Raw genomic sequence first — 7,896 nt, forward strand, 5'->3', positions numbered from 1 at the left:
TACACTTGACTAGTACTCTCTTATGTTAACTTGGAATTTAAGCATTTGTCTCAATATTGAAAGGATTGTTCAACGGTAGTGACGTTGGACGTGGGTTCAAACCCGGTTGGATCCCCAGTCCTGCAGTCAACATGTCAAAGTGTCCTTGGGCAAGATACTGAACCCCAAATTGCAACAGTGTGTGTTTATTCAGTACAGCTGAGAACATTTGAAGTCTGAACAGCACAGAACAATAATGCAACTACACCAAATCTAAAGAAGTTACAAGGGAACGCCACGTTCAGAGTTCCGACCTCTAAACCCGGGGCGAATACATGCACCCGAATTCAGAAAGGTAATGGTTTCTGACGTCGCACAAAAATGAAGGCGCACATTGTAAACGGTAAAGCATCAACTAAAAGGCAACGTGAAATATATTTGTATTTAAAAATACAAATAAATGCATAGCATGTTAAAATATGTCACCAGTGTTATTTGGTCTGCACAAAAGGTTAACAAAGAAAAAGAAAAAGTGTGGAGGCTGCACTGCTGGTGAACACTTGCCAAAGAAACAGCCATGTTTTTTGTTTTTGTTTGGTGCTCCTGGATCGCTTGGAGGTTGCAAGTTGGACATTTCAACTATAAAAATCCTGAGTTCCTGGAATGCAGCATTAATACTATCTGTGCTTCTCTAAAGATAACTTAACGTCTGCATCCTTTAATTAGATAATTTGTTTATTGATTTATTTTCATCAAAATGTCCTTATTGAAAAGGTGTTTATTTAGTAAGGAAGAGGCATTTGTTTATTATTAAAGAGGCATTTTATTCATTTTTTTCATTATTTATCAAGGAGGATGTTTTTCATTGTCGAGGCACTTTGATGCACATTTGTTTCTCCAAGGAAATATATTTTTATCGATCTATTACCTGCTTCTCAGGCTTCTTCCCAATCAGCCGAAATCTGGGGGATCGGTAATGCCACATGGATTTGGGCTTCGAACTGTTTCTTTAATGCATCTGCACCTCTGTCTTCCTGTGTCTTTAATGCATCTGTACCTCTGTCTTCCTGTTTCTTTAATGAATCTGCACCTCTGTCTTCCTGTGTCTTTAATGCATCTGCATCTCTGTCTTCCTGTTTCTTTAATGAATCTGCACCTCTGTCTTCCTGTGTCTTTAATGAATCTGTACCTCTGTCTTCCTGTGTCTTTAATGCATCTGCATCTCTGTCTTCCTGTGTCTTTAATGCATCTGCATCTCTGTCTTCCTGTGTCTTTAATGCATCTGCATCTCTGTCTTCCTGTGTCTTTAATGCATCTGCATCTCTGTCTTCCTGTGTCTTTAATGCATCTGCATCTCTGTCTTCCTGTGTCTTTAATGCATCTGCCATCTCTGTCTTCCTGTGTCTTTAATGCATCTGCATCTCTGTCTTCCTGTGGTCTTTAATGCATCTGCATCTCTGTCTTCCTGTGTCGTTAATGCATCTGCATCTCTTGTCTTCCTGTGTCTTTAATGGCATCTGCATCTCTGTCTTCCTGTTCTTTAATGCATCTGCACCTCTGTCTTCCTGTTTCTTTAATGAATCTGTACCTCGGTCTTCCTGTGTCTTTAATGAATCCTGTACCTCTGTCTTCATGTGTCTTTAATGAATCTGTACCTCTGTCTTCCTGTTTCTTTAATGCATCTGCACCTCTGTCTTCCTGTGTCTTTATGCATCTGCATCTTCTGTCTTCCTGTGTCTTTAATGCATCTGCACCTCTGTCTTCCTGTGTCTTTAATGCATCTGCAACCTCTTGTCTTCCTGTGTCTTTAATGCATCTGCACCTCTGTCTTCCTGTTTCTTTAATGAATCTGCACCTCTGTCTTCTTGTGTCTTTAATGAATCTGCACCTCTGTCTTCCTGTGTCTTTAATGCATCTGCACCTCTGTCTTCCTGTGTCTTTAATGAATCTGTACCTCTGTCTTCCTGTTTCTTTAATGAATCTGTACCTCTGTCTTCCTGTGTCTTTAATGCATCTGCACCTCTGTCTTCCTGTGTCTTTAATGAATCTGCATCTCTGTCTTCCTGTGTCTTTAATGCATCTGCATCTCTGTCTTCCTGTGTCTTTAATGCATCTGCATCTCTGTCTTCCTGTGTCTTTAATGCATCTGCATCTCTGTCTTCCTGTGTCTTTAATGCATCTGCATCTCTGTCTTCCTGTGTCTTTAATGCATCTGCATCTCTGTCTTCCTGTGTCTTTAATGCATCTGCACCTCTGTCTTCCTGTGTCTTTAATGCATCTGCATCTCTGTCTTCCTGTGTCTTTAATGCATCTGCATCTCTGTCTTCCTGTGTCTTTAATGCATCTGCATCTCTGTCTTCCTGTGTCTTTAATGCAGTCTTCTCTCCAGTTTTAATGCTGCTGAGGTGGAGTCGCCTGTCTTTACGATGTGCAGGTTACGATGCCTCCGTCTCCTTGTTGATCCTCTCCTCAAAACAGACACAAAGCTGCTTTGCTTAGCACAATATTTAATGGCAGCGCTGCATTACAATACCTGCGATTCAAAACAGTGTTTTAGAATAAGGGAGAGTCAGGAGTGAATGTAAGACGCCTGCAGCAAACTACTTGCTGGATGAATAGGCTGGAAATTCAGAAACTAAACTTTTTATTCCCTGTTTCAGTCAAAGATTCACATGGGATACATCTGAACATTTTACAGGAGGAGTGTCGAAATCCATGGAAGCAGATTCAGGCTTCCAGAGTCTTTTCAAAGGGTTTAACGTGAGGGAGGCTCACTCCTTGGGGCTGCACAGCAGCAACACTGGCACCGTTCAATATTATGTTTTTTAATTGGAAATGAGGATATTATGCCCCCTGAGGAAAGACAGTAATTATGAAAGCATTACAATAAGTGTCCATTAGAGGTAATTTACTGTAAAGCACAGTGTAGTTTCAAGGCAGACAAATGATGTTCAGAATAACTTCTAGTACTGCTATTGATACTGTCACCATTACTACGAGTACTACTGCGTTTACTGTCATTACTGCTCCTACTGCTATTAAAACTAGTATTACTACTGCAGTACCACTGCTCCTACTCCTACTATCATCCTCTGTAGTACTTCTTCCTCTACTACTTAGGCACGTTTCACTAAGTAAGTACTATGTTCTGCATCATGAGCGCTACTACTAGTCGTACTATCTCTCAGTGCTGCAGGATTAGTATTCTCAATCAGCCACTTGTTGACTTTTTGGAAAGTATAAAAGCTTTTAAATGTACCAGACTTATTTTAAGTCGTAGAGCAATATGTTGAAAGCTCTTCAGCTTGTGTTAAGAGACCTTATTTCAGGCAGCTAATCAAACACACATTGGAGACAAACCATTGACTTAAATGTTGACTTATTTATGAGTTTTAGGACTATTTGTACTTCTTTGTGCGACTACTATTGTTATTGTTATTACAACTGTCAAGCCTACTACTGCTAGTGCTAATAATACTAGTGGAGCTGCCAACACTACTATCAATACTGATACTACCAGGAGTATATTCTTCTACTGCTCTCACTACCTCGGCCTTAACTATCTGCATCCATAACTCAAACACAGCACTGTGTGGACGGTGTGTTCCTGTTCCCTGGTTCTCCTTACAATCTGTTTTCCACATTTAGTTTTGTGGAAAATGTTTCAAAGGATCTCAGGTGAAGTTGTTAGAGACGCACAGGGGAAGAAAAAAAACCCTCTGCAGCAACAGAGGAATTGTTCTGCCTCTGAATACCTCACTCCGCTAAATATAGCTCGGAGATGCATGTCTGTCTCCCCCTCCCTCCCCCTTCTGCGTCCCTTCAAGCCCTTATCTTAATTATTTCCAGACCTTTCAAATACACACACACACACACACACACACACACACACACGTGCGCGCGCACACACACACACAGTAACGCCCTCTCCTGACTTTAACATCAGCAGGAAGGCCTGTAAACACAACACTGGTATTTGTTTTTATCAGCTGTGCGTGTGTGTGTGTGTGTGTGTGTGTGTGTGTGTGTGTGTGTGTGTGTGTGTGTGTGTGTGTGTGTATGTGTGTGTGTGTGAGAGAATGTTTTCTGTAAGCTTATATGCATGGGTATGTTTGTGAGAAATATATCAAACTTAACTCATGAATAGCTTTTATTGCTTGTTGTTATTAAAGAGTCACCAGAACACAAGAGAACTTGAAGTTGAAGATATGAAGCTCTGTCCGTGTTATTTACTGCGGATGTGATGTTTTTAAGCTTTTACACAGTTTTCTGGTTATACATTGGGCTGCTCTTTTTTTATTTGGTCGGGTTTTAAGTTGTGATTGTGTTGGAAACTAACAATCTAACCTTCTGATTTCATTGTTTGGTTCAGTTGCAGACCTTCTGGAAGGCGTAGCCTCAATACTTTCTTTATTTGGTCTGTGGGCTTTTAGTATAAATCTTTTTTTGTTTTTAATATTAGTTTTTTTTCACAACTTCACCAAAACCAGCCTGAACTGCTTGTTGGTGTGTGTGTGTGTGTGTGTGTGTGTGTGTGTGTGTGTGTGTGTGTGTGTGTGTGTGTGTGTGTTGCTAGTGATTAGATTATGTCCATCCTCCGGCCTCTCCTGTGCGGCCCCAGCGTCCCCCCGTGTGGAGCGCTCTGAGCAGTGAGGTGTGAGATTCCACTTACCAAAGCTGACTCTCCCAAACACCGGAGGTAATACTCCGTCATGTTTCCCTGCAGACCTGCAGAGTTCTGCTCCGTCCAAACCTTGTGTCTCCAATATGGAGCAAACCAGCCTTTAACCAAAGTGGCTTCCAGCAGATGAGGAGCGTGAAACCATGTCGTTGTGTGAACTCGTGTTTTCTGAATACCTGTTGATTTCTTTCAATTATAAAATGGATCTGAATCTCTTCCACCAGCTCCACTCATGGCTGTGTGTGTCTTCAACCCAAAGCTGAAACTTTAATGACCTCTGTGGGGAAATTGTGTTGCAGCAGCAGCAAAGAATAAAATGACACCGAAAACACAAAATGGAGGTTTAATAACAATAACATGAAGATATTATTGTTAAATGGCTTTAAATAAACTGTCGCCTCTGATAGTGTTGGCAGGAAACACTGCAGGCGTGTTGTCTTTCCTACACGGACGCATCACATCAACACAATTTCCCTAATTGAAGAATACCCACCATTTAATAATTTCATTCGGCTAATTAGCTGCAGAAAACACAGACGTCAAATATATTCAAATAGTTAGTATGTCTGTCGGAGTAAATCAACATCTGAGCGGTCCCGGAAAATAAATCACACACCACAAATCTTTACAATCAATATTCACTATTTATTCAATATTTTGTTCAGAAACTGTGTGTGTGTGTGTGTGTGTGTGTGTGTGTGTGTGTGTGTGTGTGTGTGTGTGTGTGTGTGTGTGTGTGTGTGTGTGTGTGTGGGTGTGAGATTAGATGATGTCCATCCTCCGGCCCCGTGTGGAGCGCTCTGAGCAGTCTCATGTCTTCTCACTGATTATTCCACCGTCATTCTTTCTGGTGTTTAACGATTCGCGTCAGGAAACTTGAGTTTATAACGAGGAGACCTAAACTAACTACGCAACTACAGCTGCACCTGGGAACCAGCGACCTCCAGCAGCGTCCGCCTTGCTCACAGGCACAACGATAGTCTTCTTTCTATCCTTTGATGGTTTCATCCTTCACAACGTTTGTTCATTTACATAAAGTCCCACAGGTGACACGTAAATAACATCTTCAAGCTGTGTGAGCGACTCAGTCAGTGTGAAAGTGTCATTGGTATTGTCAGCCCCTATGATCGCATCATATAATGAAACATTTCTCCTCTTGACACCTTCTCATCTGTCTTCCCTTTATTGTTAAATGATTCACCATGTGGCTGCTGTGCTCCCTCTCTCTTTTAAACTCTGGTCTCTTAGCTGTCACAAGCTCTTAAAATGAGGCCGGAGGTTCATATGAGGTTTCTCTATATTACACACACACACGCACACACGCACACACGCACACACACACGCACACACACACACCTTAATCGTCAAATCCTCAGTCTTGACCCACACAGCAATTTTGATTAGTTTACATGAAATAAGTCTCTAATATTTGAACGTTTAAACGATGCTTCTACCTTCTCTCTGCAGCTTCTTCCATATATTCTTTAAGTTGTCCATATCCTGTTCATGTGGCAGGTGATCTTCCATCTCAAAGAAAGTAGGAACCGAACATTGTGGACAAAGTGCTAAAGCACGTGTCTGCATATCAGGATACACAAGTCAGATGTTCACCTGAATGTAAAATGATTCCTGCGCCACAGAAATCTGCGAAAGAAACGTCTCCGTGTTGAATGCGGCTGACGATGGCGATAACATGCTCACAATGACAAAGCTAACATGCGGATGTGTAGCAGGTATAGTGCTGCCATGTTCAACATCTAAACACACAGTGCAGTTGAGGATGATGGGAATTAAAGATGGTGGTCAAATGACGGCGCTAGATGAAACAGAGTGATCACAACGTGGATATCCAGATAGTTGTTGAGATATTTCCCTCCCTTTCACAAACGCTGTGAGGAACCCTTCACCGGTTTCACCAGACTTCTCCAATCAGCCTCTCAAACACTACCCACGCTTCACTATCACACGAATCCATTTCATTCATGTGTGGTTCCAGTTCCAGACTCACCGGCAGCTAACTGGGAGTCGTTCATGCAGACTCACGTCCTGATCCTCCTGTTGCACGGCAGGACGGCCAAGAGGGACGTGGAGGACACTCCTGCGTACTGTCACCATGGGAACCTGGGTGACAAGAAGACTTTTTTGCTCGACCACTTTTTTGTGGCGATATCTAATAAAGATGAATATGAAATAATAACTTGCAGTGTAGCCTGCACGAGGCCTCACCAACAAGGCCAGAGACCCCCACTGACACTGTCTCTCCCTCCCCCCCCTCTACACGTTACATTACCGTATTGCTTATATTGCACATTGTCTACAGTCTAGTCTAGTTTTTATATATTTGACGATTAGCACCTACGTACCACAGCAAATCCCTTGTAGGGAAACTTACATGGAAATAAATCAGATTTAATTGGAGGTGAAATCATCATGGTGCTTTCTCTGTTTCTTCTTCTTGACCTGTTGTGAGTGTGATGAGCTGATATGAGCGATATATATTTAGCTGTTGCTTCCTACATGACAGCCAGAGGATATAGTTCCTCTCAGGTCCTCTTCTAATGAGCCAGATTTATGGGCTTTATAATAATAATTCATGGGAAGAGTCTGCTTTATAAATAAGAGACGCCTTTTTGTTTGTTCTGTTTTCTGTAGTTAGATAAGTGAGAGAATATTTGGGGTATATTTACAATATAAAGCTGACGGTCGCCTGGTTTCAAAGTCTGAACTGAGCACTTTTGAATGAAAGAAATCAGAATTTAGGTTGAGTCTCTTTAAAGTCCAGCAAAGATGCATCATCCTCTAAAACGGTGCCCTGTGTGATGTTCAAGCTCAAAATGTTCTACTTTAGGCGCCCTCATGAGGCTGAGCACGGTAATACAACACTGGGAGTTTATGCAGACGGTGGTACAATAAAATAAATACTTCTCTCACTTGCAGAAAGGCAGAAGGTTGAATGGTTGTATGGATATGGATCACATCTGTACACAGAGATTGTGTCATTATCCCCATCTACTGTATTTGTGCATGAATACAAACATCTACACCGCATTAGCCGACAGATAAATATACACACTTGCATGCAGCTCTGATGGAGATGTTTGCAGGACATCCGTGTTGCACTGAACCTTTGCACGTCTCACTTTAAACGACTCACCCGTGGGAGCGAACAAGCAATCTTTATGCTTTTACCGGAATCATGGAAGTCTTTGATCCACTGTTTGCAAATCCTGGCTCAC

This window comes from Cottoperca gobio, chromosome 17 (assembly GCF_900634415.1).
Source record: "Cottoperca gobio chromosome 17, fCotGob3.1, whole genome shotgun sequence".
Lineage (NCBI taxonomy): Eukaryota > Metazoa > Chordata > Actinopteri > Perciformes > Bovichtidae > Cottoperca > Cottoperca gobio.